This window comes from Macrobrachium nipponense, chromosome 15, assembly GCF_015104395.2.
Source record: "Macrobrachium nipponense isolate FS-2020 chromosome 15, ASM1510439v2, whole genome shotgun sequence".
NCBI lineage: Eukaryota > Metazoa > Arthropoda > Malacostraca > Decapoda > Palaemonidae > Macrobrachium > Macrobrachium nipponense.
In genome coordinates, this window is record NC_087208.1 from 43,055,431 (window position 1) to 43,073,089 (window position 17,659).

Sequence of the window (17,659 nt, forward strand, 5' to 3'; positions counted from 1 at the left end):
TTCCCGGCGTTGAGTTTTGACTTGAGTATCGCCTTGAGTCTCTGCATATATTCTTTCCTGATCGTGTCCTTCATCTCTTGGTGTTTTATATCCCCTCCTTCGCCATTATTCCCAGGTATTTGTATCCTGTCTTATCTATGTGTTTGATGTTGCTCCCATCTGGTAGCTTTATCCCTTTCAGTTCTCGTTACTTTGCCTTTTTTGTATGTTGACTGAAGGCGCATTTTTCTATTCCAAGCTCCATCCTGATGTCCCCCAGATACAATCCTTACAGTCTGGATTAGGGTATCTATTTCCTTGATGCTCTTACCATACAGCTTGATGTCGTCCATAGAACATCAGATGGGTTGATTCTGTTGCCTCTTCTCTTGAGTTGGTACCCGGTATCCATTTTCTGTAGTACTTTTGTCATGGGAATCATGGCTACTACGAAGAGTAGTGGGGACAGTGAGTCGCCCTGGAATGATCCCTCTCCTGACATTAACCTCTGCTAGTCCTTATTCCAGAGCTTGTAAGTATTGTATTCCAGTTGCGCAATTGTATTTTTGAGGAAGCTGATGGTGTTTTCCTCTGCCCCATATATTTTCAGGCATTCTATTAGCCATGTGTGTGGTATCATGTCGAAGGCTTTCTTATAGTCTATCCATGCCATGCTTAGGTTGGTTTTCCTTCTTCTACTGTTCTTCATTACTATTTTTGTCTAATCAGGAGCTGGTCTTTTGTGCCCCTACACTTCCATCTGCAGCCTTTCTGTTGGTGGGGGATGGTGTTTGTCTCCTCTAGGTAAATTGTAAATAGGCCTTTCAACTGATTGATACCTGTTAGAAAACCTTCCCCCACAATAGTTATTATTATTAATTATTATTTATTATTATTATTATTATTAATTAATTTATTATTATTATTATTATTAATTATTATTATTATTAATTATTATTATTGAAGAACGTGGGCACGTGTTTAAAATAAACCAATAGAAATTAGATCTTTAAATTCTTACGAAGTATTTTGAAAAACTTAATAGTGATTATTTTTATTCTTTAAGTTGGACTTTTCTTTTTTTGCCATTCGAGATTATATGATGAACTATTACTGAAGAACTGGCAGGTGTTAAAAAACAAGAGAAATTATTATTAAGTTCTTAACAAGATTATTTTTTGAATAAATTTTAAAAATGTATTTTTTTATTTTTTAATTCCTTCAAGTTGGAAGGTAGTTTTAAAAGATATGACGGTTTTTTGCAAATATTATTATTTTTATTTATTTATTTTCTGTTATCATTTTTATTGTTTTATTATCATTTGATTATCATTATATTACTTTATAAATATTATATTTTTCATCATTTTACCATTTTATTATTTTATTACTATATTATTATTTTGTTATATTTTCACTTTTGTCATTAGTATCATTTTTCAAACTAATCAAATTCTACAAATACTCAAAACCTCTCAGTTAAAAGCTGATATCTTGAATACAGACCATTTTCTTATTTCTGTGAGCAAACTAAATTCCTATACAAAGAAGTCTTAAGGTCATCATATATTGTAGACAATCATTTGCACATTTCCCCATAAATTCAAGAATAATGAGTTAAAAACAATCAATTGACACAAACTTGTTAGTTGCAAATTTCTGGTATGTCCAAAATAAATAGATAAATAGGTAAGATTTATTAAAATGCAAGAAGAATTATATTATAGTAGCAATACATTGCACATTCGCTCGAACTTCTGAAGTCCCAACTACACGTCATAGTCTGGGAGTTTGTCGTAATATTACGAGGAACCGAACTTTAACATATTCACATCTCAGATGCTTCCTTTAACCTCAATTCGCGCCACAGAAATTCAGACACCGAGTATATTTGTTGATAAAGAACCGAGAAGGCCATAAATCATCTCAGATGAGTCAAATCAGCATCTTTTCCCATATCTCACCCAGAGGTTGGAAGGAGGCCCTATCTGGAAGAACGATAAATCTCTATATAAGGTCGGTTCCTAGAATTTTTCCCCAAAAAGTTATTTGGTTTAGATATATGGATGATATCTTCTGTATTTGGCCAGTTCACGAAAATCTCCAGGAATACCTTAATATCAATAATTTAGTCCCTTCTATAAATTTACTGTAGAGGAAGAAAGAAATTGTAATTTGAATTTTCTTGATGGAACTGCCCATAGAAATGATAGAAATTTCACCTTTTCAGTCTTTCAAAAATCAACTAACATTGCCTCTTTTGTTCATTACTACTCCAATCACCATCAAAATGTTGAATTCTCTGTTTTTTCTGGAATGTTTCTAAGGACTTTACATGTCTGTAGCCCGCAGTTTATTGACGCTGAAAATTAAAAACTATTTTATTTGATAGTTGCAATGAAACTTAAATACCCAAGGACCTTTGTAGATTGTGGCATGGAAAAGAGCTAGAAAAACATTGTATTCAACTAATGACAAACTTGAATTTAGTAAGCATAACATTCTAAAATTACTCTATGATGAAGGGTTTTTAGATATTCCTAGAATTTTTAAGCTTTTTAACATAAATGTTGTTTTCAGTAATATTAATGTCAAGAGTTTAGTAATCAAAAATTCTCCTAAAGATCTTCCAGGCTGCATATATGAAATTCCTTGCAACAAGTGTGATAAAGTCTATTACGGACAAACCGGTAAATCTCTTTCCCAACGTCTCAAACAATATCAATATTCTGTGAGAACTGGGCAAATATCGAATGCATTATTCGTACATATGAGAGATTTAGACCATCCTATTAACTGGAGTCAAGCAAGAGCCTTAATCCCATGTAATGACACAGTTAAAAGGAATATCATTGAATCTTGTTTCATCAAGTCAAATAATAAAAATGTTCTAAATTTAAGTCTTGGTTTATTCAAACTTGATGCTTTCATAATGAAAAAAGTTGTAGATAAATATAAGCAACAAAATTAATATATTCAGTTTTTACATGTTTTGGACTGTAAGAAACTTTGTAATTTCGGTTAGGGTCAATCTGTTTAGGTTTGTGACCGTGTGATATCCGATAATCCTGGATTATCTCTTATAATTTTCACCCTTTTGACAATTAACCATCTGGTATTCTTGATCTTGTTGTGTACCTGAGACCTTTCTCTACAACTGTATTTCATTCGCTCCTTGACAATGTCTTAGTAAAGACGAAAGCGCTTGGATTTCTGACTATCATTTTCCTGTGGAATTCGCTTATACCACGACATGTGTAATACGTGGGTGTATAATATTTCGAGTGTTTTGAAATGCGCGACCTAAACCTCACTCATTTCCCTTTTCATTTGTAAAATGCAAACCTTCATGATCACTGTCAAATCAGACAGACTCCATGAATGACTGATTAGACAGGAGACGGGAGTTAATACTATTCTTTTATCCCATGAAATGTCCATCATTTTGGGGCGAAATTCTCTCTTCATTATTTCGAAAATATAGATGGGAACAGATTTCATATAAGTTCAAATTTCTCATTGGATTTTTTTCAGTTATAACTAACTTTCAATGTCATGCATAGAAGTATATAATGTATATAACATTTATAATGTTTACAATATTCATAAAAAATTATAGTATATTCATAGCAAATTCTGAATAGAATTATTAGAAACATTTTATATATATATATATATATATATATATATATATATATATATATATATATATATATATATATATATATATATAAACATATATTCTTAGTTTTGTAAATTTATCAAAAATTCTGAAAATTCAAATAGGAATTTTATATACTATACAACTTTTCCTCAGGTACACAAACAGATAATGCATCAAACTTATAAAGCAATTGCTTTACCAAATTATTAGAAATAATATGTATACATGCATATATATATATATTAATATATATATATATATTATATATATATATATATATATATTATATATATTCAAAGTTAGTAAACCCAAAGCCAAGATACAAAATGCTTTCGGGTTATGTCCACAAATTCCCAGGAATGTAATTTTAAAACCATAAACATAAGAAACCTCATTAGTCGACAACCCCAAAAACTATATCTTCGAAGATCGTAGGGTCACAAGAAAGATTATTATGAAACAAACCTTCAGGAATAATAAAAGAAAAGTAGACGTTTAATTAATTAATGAACATAAACGTTGTTTTAAAAAAAACGTTACTTTTCCCTTGGACTAACATCTTCCGGAATCAGAAGTTTCAGAAAACCCTTTTCGTATGCCCTCAAATCCCTTCGAACACATCCTACCTAAAAGAAAAATATTTTTCTTTATTGAAATAGAAAGAAAAAAAGTTAGACTCGTTTCAAAAACTTAAAAACACTTTTTTTTAAAGGGAAAAGTTGATCTTAGAGGTACAATATTTTGAGCTGAAGTAGAAGCCTAGAGGGAAGAAGTTAGTTAGGGGTGACTGGAGTCCCCTTTGAACTCTGACCCCATCCATACTCTATCCTTGGGGGGATCTGCTTAGGTGCATTTTCAAAGTACTTATGTGTCAGTCCTTTGTAAAGAACTCTCCCTACCATGCTGAAGGATGTGTATACCATATCCTGCGTAAGTCCCGTAATAGCCTCTATGCTGGTAAAACGGGAAAAAACTTTGGAGAAGAGAATATAACAGCATGAAATAATAGTTTATTTTAGTAAGATGCTAGAAAGAATCATTTAGTTTAGTTTCATGAAAGAAACAAGCTTTATATATATATATATATATATATATATATATATATATATATATATATATATATATATATATATATATATATATATATATATATATATATATATATATATATATATATATATATATCAGTGCGAGAGTGGACCAGGGAAACCAATTAATTCCAACATATTGCTTTGTTTTCGACGTTTCGTAATAATTTCTATATTACATCTTCAGGGATCTGTTGAATAATGAATAAATTACTAAAAAAGTTACTGTAAAAACTAAAAATTTCATAAGAAAATTAAAATTCAATACATTAAAATTCATAAGGAAAATTAAAACAGAATTAAAAGAAGAAAAAAAAACCACATACACACATTCTGACTTTTATTCTCTCCACATAAAGGTTGGTCAGCGGCCTTTGGTTCTTTTTGTGTGCATGTTTGTGTGTGTGTTTTTCTGTTTTTTTCGCTGTAATGTATTGAATTTTGCAGTAACTATTTTTTTAGTAATTTATTCATTTTTCAACAGATCCGTGAAGATGTAATAAAGAAATTATTACGAAACCTCGGAAATACAAGCAATATGTTGGAATTAATTGGGTTTTCCCTCCCTGGTCCATACTCGCACTGATGTGTCGCCTAGCCCTGTTACATATATATATATATATATATATATATATATATATATATATATATATATATATATATATATATATATATATATATATATATATATACACACACATCACATATATATATATATATATATATATATATATATATATATAAATATTCATATATATATATGTGTGTGTGTGTTGTGAACGTATGTGTGAGTGTGTACCGAATGTCCTACACATTCAAAAGAACAGCCATTTCAAATATCGAATCTGCTGCAAACCTCGGCTACAGTTTCCTACGTCAACAAAAAATACATATAATAAAACTCTGGTACTAATATCAACTGACAATATTCAGAACAGGACTTTCGTATTCGCCAAAGAGCGAGAAATTCCATTGAATGCAAAACCTTACATCTGAAATACCGACAATGTCTCGGACACACCTTTTCGGAATAACTGGAGCGGAAAAGTTAAGCAAGTGGAAGATGTGGAAGATTTTTGTGCTTCCGTGAGAATATTCGTGTGAGGTTTCACTTTGGTACAGACTTCCATAAAAGTATTGCAATGGCTTCGTCTGTCTGTCCACACCATATCCGTCCGCACCTTTTCTGTCCGCCCTCAGATCTTAAAGACTACTGAGGCTAGAGGGCTGCAAATTGGTATGTTGATCATCCACCCTCCAACCATCAAACATAGCAAATTGCAGCCCTCTAGCCTCAGTGGTTTTTTTAAATTTCATTTAAGGTTAAAGGTAGCCATGATCGTGCAGCTGGCAACGCAACAACACAGGCCACCACGGCCGGCTGAGAGCTTCATTTGAGGGGGGGGGGGGGCCGGGTCATACAGTTTTATACCGAGACCACCGACAGATAGATCTATTTTCGGAGGCCTTAATTATTTTGCTGTACAGAAAAACTTTATATTTCTATGTTATTTCCTTCAATTTTTATCGTTCACCACTGTACATCTTCTGTCATAATCCTTTCCTCTGTATAAATCACCTTTTTGATACCGACCCTTAATTTCGATGTGAACAATGAATTGCACTGCATAAAACTAACCTTAAATCTTATTCACATGGGTACGTCACCAGTCAAACCTTATATGATCATCGCGTTTCATAACAGCACTGCTGTCAATATTCATTGGAGGAAATAAACAGAAATAAACAATAAATGTCAAGGAAATGGGAGACGCAGATCTCTCTGCCAATTACTTCCATTTTTGGACGAAATAATAGAAAGTTATATGAGAGCAGCGCCCCCTTCCACTCCAAACAGGGGAAAACCATTATGAAAGTCGAGAGGGGGAAACGTTTTCGTTTTAATGTTAATTTTGACGGAAAGCTGCTTCAGAAGATAAGGAAAGTGATGAATAAACGTTAATAAACGTCAGGAGTAAAAGTATTGATGAATCTGGTAACAAAGCATAATTTTTAAGTTTTCTTGTTTCATTATTATTATTATTATTATTATAATCAGGAGATGAACCCTGTTCATATGGAACAAGCCAACATTGGTCACTGACTTGAAATTCGAGCTTCCAGAATTTCACGTCAGTGGCCCGTTCGGTGGCCTGTTCCATATAATAGGGTTCATCTTCTGAATAATAATAATAATAATAATAATAATAATATATAATACTATAATAATAATAATACGACTGGATTCCACAACGTGCAACTGGGCGAAAACAAAATCAACAATTCACCTTGTTATTGTGGAGCTTCTTCCTCTTCCAGGAAACCTTAAATCAGAGACGGGCGAAGCGACAAAAAACCAAGCAATGCTGTCAGCACCAATTGCTGGAAGAAAGGCCATTTGCCGCTCCGCATGAATGATAAAGATTCTGGAGCACAAAACTGAAAGAATTTCGTGGTATCGAAATGTCCCTGTTGTCGACAACCGACGTCACAAACTGAGAATTGCATGAATGTGTGGGGGGGGGAAATCTTGTCTCTCATGTTTGATCTTGGGTGAATATTGAATCTGCAGAAGTGTCGTGGTTGTCGAATATTTAATTTATTTATTTATTATATTATTATTATTATTATTATTATTATTATTATTATTATTATTATTATTATCTTAGATTATTATTATTATTATTATTATTATTATCAGATGAACGAAACCTATTCATATGGAACAAGCCCACCATAGGGACCACTGACTTGAAATTCAAGCTGCCAAAGAATATTAAGGTGTTCATTAGGAAGAAGCAAGAGGAAGTAAAGGGAAATACAGAAAAAATTAATAAATAGACAAATAGATAAAAGATTTATTAAAACGCAAGAAGAGATAATATTAAGTTAGCAATGCAATCGCATCTTCGCTCGGACTTCTGAAGTCCCAACTACATCATCTAGTCTGGGAGGCTGTTTAAATATTACGAGGAAACCGAACTTTAACATATTCACATCTCAGATGCTTCCTTTAACCTCAATTCGCGCCGCAGGAATTCAGACACCGAGTATATTTGTTGATAAAGAACCGAGAAGGCCATAAATCATCTCAGATGAGTCAAATCAGCATCTTTCCCATACCTCACCCAGAGGTTGGTGGAAGGAGGCCCTGTCTGAAGAACGATAAATCTCTATATAGTCGTTCCTTGAAACAGTGTTTTTTTGGGTTGTAGGGTGGGTTGGTTTGGGGCAGGTATGAAGTGATGGCAACCAGACCTGTGTTTTTCAGTCTAGGTATTGATTTATTTCTGCTATATATTTTTTTATCAATTGAAAACTCTAGAATTTTTTTGTTGTTTTTTATATTATTTGCTTTTTTAATGAACTCGTGTCTTCTGAGATTGGCTGATACAGGGAAATACAAGGCAATAATTATGGTAACCAATTTTTTTTTTTTTTTTTTACATTCTTTTTTCAAAACCAAAAAACCGAAAATGGCCTATTTCTAAATATAATTTTCTCTTTTTATTTACAGAATTCCTTTTTTCTTGGCATAACTGATTTGAGGAAATACAGGGCATAATTTTGAGTCAGGCTTTACGTTCTGGTAACCAAGTAATTCAGTATTCTCTCTAGATAGTCATTATTTTTTCGAAAATAAAAAGTATATATTCTTATTATTATAATCTTCCTTTCTGGTAACCAGTTTCTGTTGTCTTTGAAGACACCAATTCTTTTTTCATAAATGAAAAAGTGAATATTTTCTTGTATAAATATATAATTTTCATATTGGTAACCAGAGTATGTGTTCTATCTAGACACTAATTCTTTTCAAAAAAATAAAAAGTTAATATTTCTATTATTTTATTTTCTGGTAACCAGATTTTTTTTTTTTTTTTTTTTTTTTTTGCCAGGGACTAAGTAATTTTTCAAAATTAAAAAGGGACTATATATATTTACATACATATAATCTCTTTTAGTTTTAGGGAAATATAGGTCCAAATTTTAGATTCAGCTTCTCTTCCAATCAACTAATTCTATTTACAAAATAAAAAGTGAATATCTTTATTATACAATTTTCATTTCTATAAAAGAACTTGTATCTCCTCGGCATAGCTGATACGTCAGACAATTGATACAAAACTTTCTTTCACAGAATAAATATAAAGGTCAAATTAGATTCAGCTTCTCAAAAAAAACTAATTCTATTAAAAAAATAAAATTGAAATCTTTAGTTATACAATTTTCATTTCTAGAACTTTTTTTGTATTCTCCGGCAAATAGCTGATACGTCAGACAATTGATACAAAAACTTTCTTTTACAGAATATATAAAAGTTTTTTTTCTCAATTGAAAACGGAAAGTATTAAATTATCTTCTTTCTTGAATCAAATCACGCTCAGTTGATACCTTCAATAGTATTTTTAATCAAACTTTCTTTTCATAAAATATGAAGCTTGTCGAATTGCATTTGTTCAGCAAATTCGATTTGGTTTTAATTCCAAACGTAACTTTGTTAAGTGTTATGAGTACCAGGAAAACTCATTCTCTCTCTCTCTCTCTCTAGATTGCTTGGTACGTAGTAACTTGAAAATATACAAAATGAGAGATTAAAAACTCTGTGCGCTCTCTCTCTCTCTCTCTCTCTCTCTCTCTCTCTCTCTATTTTGACATCGTAAACATTACCAGACTTTAGTTTCGTCAAATTGTTCACTCGAATCTCTTGCACTTATTTTCAATATAATTTTATTGTGGTTCACGTACACATTTCTTTACTGGTTGAAGAAGGAATTGTCTCGCAACGTTTAATATCAAGTGTTTTTTTCAGTTTTTTGTTAAAAATAAATAAACTAATGAGATGGCTTTGTCTATCTGTCCGCACTTTTCCTGTACCCCTCATATCTAAATGACTACTGAGGCTAGAGAGCTGCAAATTGGTATGTTGATCATCCATCCTACAGTCATCAAACATACCAAAATTGCAGCCCTCTAGCCTTCTTAGTTTTTATTTTTTTAATTAATGTAAGGTCAGCCATGTATCGTGCATCTGGCAGCCGTTTCTTTCCGGGGGGAGGCGTCGCTGACGCACCTTCACTCGGCCACATCTGGGAGCACCTGAGCGTAGCTGATAGTAACGTATACAGCTTATAACCGCGTTATACCGCTGTTGTACAGAAAATTCGGCGTATTGTCTACTTGTTTTTGTTTATTTGCACAGAAAGTTAACCTTATTCCACATTAATAAATCATTCTGAACATCAAAAGAAAAAACAAAAAAGGATATTGAGTATATAAGCTCACTGGATGAAGCGATATGAAAATTATGCTGAATTGCCGTTTTAATAAAAACGTATTTTCTCCATCTAAAAGCAGATTTTTTTTTTTTCAAGAGGTATTCTGGTACTGATCATCAAACCGCAAGTATCGCAGGCAACATCCCTTTGACCACGAGCAAAGTTTTAAGAGAGGTGCATAATATTTCGCTGGAAATGTTGCAAAAAACACGCGCAAATATTTTATATTTTTCGCCTTCATTTCGTCTCTTTCTCTCTAAGGAGTCAGGTCTGATATTACTTGCATAAGCTGAGTCCAGGAAATGTTCCAGTGGAAAAGGCTTCGAAAATGAGTTGCTCTTTGGGGTAAGGACATGAAAATAATAGTGGAACCTTTTTTTTATCTCTCTCTCTCTCTCTCTCTCTTCTCTCTCTCTCTCTCTCTCTCTGCGGCGCGGCGACCCTGGTAGTTGTGACGCCCGAAACCCACAATCAATCTCTCTCTCTCTCTCTCTCTCTGTATATATATATATATATATATATATATATATATATATATATATATATATATATATATATATATATATACAGAGAGAGAGGAAGAGAGAGAGAGAGAGAGGAGAGAGAGAGAGAGAGAGAGAGAGAGAGAAGGTGTTACAGATAATATACAGAGTCCCCCCCAAAATGATAATATTAAAAAACAGATAATATATGAAAGATATTTTCCAGGAGAACTTCTGGAAGAAAAAAAATTAGCAACAAAGATAAAAAGGCCTGTAGGGCGAGAATCCGTAGTTGAAGATAGATTCCTGCAAGGAAGGAAGATTAAGATTAACGTATAACTCACCCCCAGGAATAATGGACGATCGACCTGTGTATGGAGAACACTCACTGACAGACACCAAAAAGTTAATAAAGAATTGTACTTAGCTGCGGTATTTAAGAGAGAGATCGTAGTGTTTTGATGACGTCACGGCCTCGCCTTTCTTCCGTCCTGCTTCGCGGTCGACCGATATCTCGACTCGCCTTCTTATCATGCGTTGTTTGTTTGTAGAATGATTCGCTTCCCGATGAAGATCCGATGCTGCAGACACGTCCGGTTTGTTTCTTGAATATATGTGATGAAAGACGTTCACTAGACTATGCTATTGCCTCTTGAATGCATCTCGATGAAGGACATTTCTTAGTGTCCGTAGGATGTTTTTGTGTTGCCTCTGAGTTGCTTGAAGATCCTCTTTCCTCTGTTGACTTCTGATATGTTATATTTTCTATGATTCCGTAAGCTTCGGTTGACGTAGAGACGTCCGACTGCCACCAGATGTTAGGGTTTCGCCTATGTATAGGAAGGCGTCCCGTTGGATGTTATACCCTGCGACTGTCATACGCAAGTATCTGTTGTCTACTTCCCATCCTCGTCGGAGTGACATCGATGCAGAGAGATTTTCTAAGTTCCTATTAGTATCTTCCTTGAGTATAGAGGCGAAGACTCAAAATCGGAGTTGTCAAACTTAACATTTATTTGGAAACTACATCTCTGGAGTAGAGGAAGAAGTGGTTTTAGAGAACTTGTCTCGAGGAAGAGAAGTAGAGATCTAAGTTACAAAGTCTTGTACAAAGATAGTAGAACAAAGCTTATCTCAGCATACATAACATACAGACAGACGAACATGAGACTAGGAAGTAACGTGTGTCTCTGCGGGTGATAGGTCACCAGCTTCTCATAGGAAGGCACTGTGACCTGTTTTACAAGACAATGCATTTTGATTACACAGGCAAATGCAAACCAGGCGTCGCAAACACAACACGGCAGCGTATAGCTTGCGTCCTGTTTATGAGGTCATATGACACTCCTGTCTCGCCACACACACACACACACACACACACACACACACACACACACACACACACACACACACACATATATATATATATATATATATTATATATATATATATATATATATATATATATATATATCATGCTCCCTTTATTCCTTAATAGCAGCTCTGCCAAATCTCTACAAACTCCTCTCTTTCTTTCAGTGAAGCGTCCACCATTGCCAAATCTCAATAAAAACCACCACTTCATTCAGCAAAAAACAGCTTTGTCCAATCTCTGTGGAACCATACTTCACTCAGTCAGAAGCAGCGTTGCCAATCCTTACAAACTCTCTCCATTCAGCTAAGAAAAATTTAATTTAAAAATTTCGTTTTTGTAATAATGATAATGACCTTTCTAAGACTCTCTCTCTCTCTCTCTCTCTCTCTCTCTCTCTCTCTCTCTCTCTCTGAGTTTAGAATATTAACCTATTCACAGTGAGATTACGTGACAAAGGCAAACATCATAATGTACCAATCTCTCTCTATCTCTCTCTCTCTCTCTCTCTCTCAAAGAACCTATTTTAACTCTCTGGCTCAAACCAAATATTCTCAGAAATCACGTGACTAACTTTTCATATACAGTAACCTACTACAAAGTATATATATATAACATATTCTATATACTCATGCAAATCAGCGGATACTTTGAAATGTAAATTGTGTATTTGGTTCCAAAAACAACCTATAAAAGATACCTGTCATTTTCATAGATGATCTCCCGTTAAATGTATGTTTGGGCATCTTATGCAAACGAGCTTAGGTAAGCTTAGGAACGCGTGTTAGAAGTGTGGTTTTATTCAGATGAGTATTCTTGATAATACGAATAACATCCTTTTTAGCAATCTTTTTATATCTTTTTATTTTAATCGTCTTCTTCTTCTTCTTCTTCTTCTTCTTCTTCTTCTTCTTCTTCTTCTTCATCTTCTTCTTCTTCTTCTTCTTCTTCTTACTATTATTATTATCATTTTCTTTTTAGTCTATCACAGTCATCCTAGGACAGTCTACGATATTGTCTTCATATTTGAAGACTATCGTGAACTAATATAGAGAATTTGAACACAAAATGTGAACAAAAACATAAACAAAGCTTCCATAAATGATAAAAGATATTCTACACCAAATAATTCAAGAGACTGATAAACTAACTGACTTCTAACACGCCTTCATCAGACGAAACAAGAAGCAAAACAAACCGTCCTTATTGCAAACTCTTTTACGTAGTTGACGTAGCAGCAGCAAGTCTGAGGATTCAGTTTAATGGAGAAAACTCCTCAGTAGAGGAAGGATCAGATTACTCGAGGAAGAAAGTGAGGAGGAGGGAGGGAGGTTTGCCCATAAAGAATTTAAGATCAAGTTCGAAGTCCGGTTCTATATAAAGGAGATAGATTATACTAAAGGAGAGTTGTTCTTTAAGGAAAATGAGTTATGTGTTCTTCCCTTCATTTACCTCGGTGGATGAATAGAATGAGTCACTGTCACTCGTATATTAACCTGACGGAAAACGTTCGAATCCTGGTGAGTTTGTCTGTACTTATCATTGTATAATTCCAAGCTAAAGTGATTTTTTTGTTGTTGTTAGATGATGAATATACATTACATAGTATTATCATCACCTAAACAAACATCTTGGCACCTATATATATATATATATATATATATATATATATATATATATATATATATATATATATATATATATAGTATATATATGTATATATATCATATATATATATATATATATATATATATATATATATATATGTATATATATAAAGATAAATGCCACGAAGGAAAAATAAACTAAGGATTGTCTGCTAGATCTTTCGGCTGAAAAGCCCTTTACTGAAGCAGCTACTGACAAAAATACGAGAAAAGGACGATACAAGAAGGTTCGTATAACTGACAGATAGGGATTATAAAAAGGATTAGTGCCTAGAATCCGACACACCTGGAAGATAAGAAACCTTCCCAAACAAGCATAATCCCTATCTGTCAGTTATACGAACCTTCTTGTATCGTCTTTTCTCGTATTTTTGTCCAGTAGCTGCTTTCAGTAAATGGGCTTTTCAGCCGAAAGATCTCGCAGACTCCTTCGTTTATTTTCCTTCGTGGCATTTATCTTTATTTATGGATTTATCACGTTGCCTAACTTTCGTGATTCTGTTTATACATAATGAGGGCCACGTTTACTTTCGCTATCCTGTTTCCTCTGAGATGTGTTGTCACTACCTTCTCCAAGTCTCTTGTGGCTGCACATTCAACCAGAATTCGTCTTAAGTTCCTGAAGAAGTGCCTTTCTGAACAAGTGCTCCCTAAATCCTTGCTGCCACGCCGTCTAAGAAGATATGACAATCACCCATTCAATGAAATTTAGTGCCATGAGTTTGAAAACAGCATATAGCATAGCCGCCAAGCAAGAAGAGAAACAAAAATTCAAGGAACTGGAAAGAACAAGGATCTCTTTCAATCATTCCTATCCCGGCTGATTGGAAGGACTCGATGCGACGGGAAATTTACGAAAAACTACGTAGGACTACAGATGCCCTGAAAAGGAAACTCGACAGAAAACTAAAAAATCTTATTGATAGCAGTGATTGGACTAATTGTGCACGTCAAGATTGTGTTGTTAACTTATCTAGTAAACACATAAGTGAAAATGTTTGTGAGTGCGCTTGGATATGGTTTATCTTTCTTTGCAACAAGTAGACCTTCTGCTTTAATGATTGGGTCCATCCCTAAGTAAATTTGAAAAATATTGTGATCTTCCTCAAATCATGTCGACATGATTAAAGGTATTGTTTACGGAGCTGCCATGTTAAGCATGAAAGTAACTTCCCTGCTCACTATAAGAAAAGTTTGACCGATCTTAAAAGGACAATACTATCCACATCACAAAGCTGATAAGTCAAATAGTATAGTAATTTTAGATAAAGCTGACTACTATCACGTATGCAAGCCCTACTGGATGATGATGTGACTTATAAAAAACTAACAAAAATCCTCTTGATCAGATAACTCACAATCAATCAATCGTAGTATAAAGAAAACGTGCAGAACGTATGTCAAAAAGCAGATTGGCCATATCTTTTTATTACGATTTTTGTTTATTCAAAGGACAATTGAGTTGCCTTGGGTTACTCAAATCTGTGGTATTAGACTCTGAAAAAAAAAAACACACACACATACACACAAACGGAAGAAAATGCTAACTTAAAAGGACTGTGGATGTAACAAGTTCAGACACAAACAACACATACACACAGACGCGCGCATAAAAAAACAAAAACGGAAAAAAAATACTTGCTTGCAATGTTACATATGAAACTGCATTGCTAAAATCCTTGTGCCTTCTTTTGGTATACAAACAAGTTCAATCACAACAGTCACATACACACACAAACATACGCATGCAATAGAAAGTAAAATACTGGTCTGAGAGGTCACGCATAAAACTACGTTACTAAAAGACCTGTGCCTTCATTTGGGACACAAACAGGTTCAAACACAAACATTTACATACACGTATACACTACACGCACAAACGCACTCACGCAAAATAATTGCTGGCAAAGCCAGAAATAATACTACACCTCTTAAAGCACTGTATCCTTAGTTTTTGAGACACAACAAGTTCAAAAACAAACAGTCCCATAAAGTTTGCGCAGGTCTCGTAATTACCTCCTGGGCTATCCAAACCATTCGTTATGGTAGGACTGAACCATAATTACAGGAATTATTACACGTCATGGAGATAACTTTTGTACCAAGTTAGGGACGTTTAAATGTCCGATTTTCGCTAAATCGTGGAGAAAAGCCTGCAAACTACTTTTATCTTTTGTTGGCTGCTCTTGTTCTTGTTAGGGCGGCGGGGGTAGAAAGGTCTATGAATAAAAGCCTAAAAAATGTCTGAAAAAGTATTTCTGCGTTTTGAGTTAAAGATACAGGAATTTTAGGATACGATTTTATGATTTATTTATTAGAATGAAAATGTAAAAAATAAATAAATGTGCATGATAAATAATACAGAAAAATTATGTAATATAAAATATAGCATATTTTTTTATATTTTTGTTGGTGAAACATGGCTCTATCTGACCTTAGATTTTACCACCTTTCCAATTTTATGTAAAAGTTGGGATACAATGTTTGCAATTTACGCGTTAGGGGAAAATCTTGCACGCCGCCGTATAAGCTGGATGTCGGATCACACCTGGTTTTAAGAGAACTTATATGAGACATCTTTCACATAGTGAGCGTTGCTCAAATGAGCTAAATGACAAACTGATGAAGAAATATATAAGAAATAAAACAAATGGAATTAACATATTCCATGACAAATGAATTTCATAAATGAGAGAGAAATATTCAAGTAATTTATATTATTGTTATTATTATTACTACTACTATTATTATTATTATTATTATTCAAAAAGAAAATTAACCCTATTCATTTGGACAAGCCCACAAATGCATGAAATTCAATACTCCTAATATAAAGTGTTTTATTTAAAAGAAATAACAGAACAGAAGGTAACGGAAAATACCAGAAAAGAGGAGATCAGTTTTAGTAAAAAAAATAACCTACAAATTGATGAATGAATAACGAGATGGAACAGTAAATCAGTGATGAAAGTACGAAGATAAAACAGTAATTTAATCATTAAACTCACATAACGATTCTGATACGCTGTATTTTATGACAGATATATATGTTGAAAGTGAGCTTTGTATAAATCAGCAGGGCAATACATTGTATTATGCGGAAATAAATTGCAATTTTCATGAATCGTACTGTAATGGATTCGGGAAACAGATAGCCATCGGAGTTTAACTGCCACAGGCCTGAGTTATGCCTGGGCCATTATAGAAAAATCTTGTTTCTTTTTTTTGCTTGCTCGGGGAGTAATGGTGTTTTTATGTTGCATGGAACCAGTGGTTATGCAACAACGGGACAACGGCTTTACCTGACTCCCGAACCACGTCGAGAATGAACTTCTGTCACCAGAACTACACATCTCTAACCCTTCAGAGGAATGCCCGAGAATCGAACTCGCGGCCACCGAGGTGGCAGGCCAAGACCATAACGATCACGCCAATGAAGCGCTTATTCTTGTTGTTCTTCTTGTGTTGTTCTTGTTGTTAGGATTAGGTCTATTGAGAAACCTAAAAAGGTCTGAAAATGGTGTTTCGCCTTTAGTTGAAATATACAGGAATTTCAGGATAGGATATTTATTCTTTGTTATTATTCAATAAATAGTTAATGTAAGGGCTTCACTGAAACACTTGCGTAAATCCTTAAGCTATATAATATGTGAAAATGATCAATATAAAAGTAATACACTGGAGGAGCTGTGAACAGTGGCGTAGACTAATTGCAGTAATACCAGATACAGACAATATGAATAGCGCACCACAAATGATATAAATACTATATAATATTCCCTATGCTCCGATAAACATGAATAATTGCATTTACGTGTTTCTAACACATGTATGCTAAATGTGTACAGGTACCTATTAACGATAATAATAATCATACATATAAGTAAATAATTGTGATAATCCATCATTTATGATTTATTTATTCGAATGAAAACGTAAAATAATTAAATAATGCACATGTTAAACAGTACAGAAAAATCGTTACTGATAAAATATAGCATATTTATTTTCATTTTCGTTGGCGAACCAAGGCTCTATTTGACCGTAGACTTTAGCGCTCTTTAATTTACGTTAAAAGTTAGGAATATAATGTTTACAACTTATGCGTGAGGGGAAAACCTAGCACACGTC